This window comes from Penaeus monodon, chromosome 24, assembly GCF_015228065.2.
Source record: "Penaeus monodon isolate SGIC_2016 chromosome 24, NSTDA_Pmon_1, whole genome shotgun sequence".
Classification (NCBI taxonomy): domain Eukaryota; kingdom Metazoa; phylum Arthropoda; class Malacostraca; order Decapoda; family Penaeidae; genus Penaeus; species Penaeus monodon.
Genome location: NC_051409.1, coordinates 43,327,303 through 43,327,759, shown reverse-complemented (window position 1 = coordinate 43,327,759; position 457 = coordinate 43,327,303).

Here is a 457-nt window from a genome sequence, read left to right as displayed (position 1 = left end):
CTTCGAAATTTATATCGCTAGAGTAATTCGGTAAAACCATGTTCCATATTGATATAAAGGGGAAATGAAAACCAAATTTCCTTCCTTTTTGGGTCTTGGAGTCTGCATTTGCAGATCGTAGAATAAAATTTTTTTGTAGAGAACAAGCAAGAGATACGAAATAATGAAAAAGCATAAATGAAACAGTGAAAGAAAAGGCGAAAAAAGCACGAAATCAGGAAAAAGAACAGAATAAGAAGGGAGTGTAAGGAAGCACATTAGAGGGGAATTTTGTACTGACGGGGAAACCCCGATGGGTGTGTGTGACTTAGGTTGCAATTCTCGTCACCTGCAGACTCAAGACCGTGGGGCCTTCGCTTGCTGGTCTGCCGTTTTTTTTCGCTTTGCTCTCTATATGCCTTTGTGGGTGTGGTGCATATATATTTACAAAAATACAATTATATATACATTTTAAAAT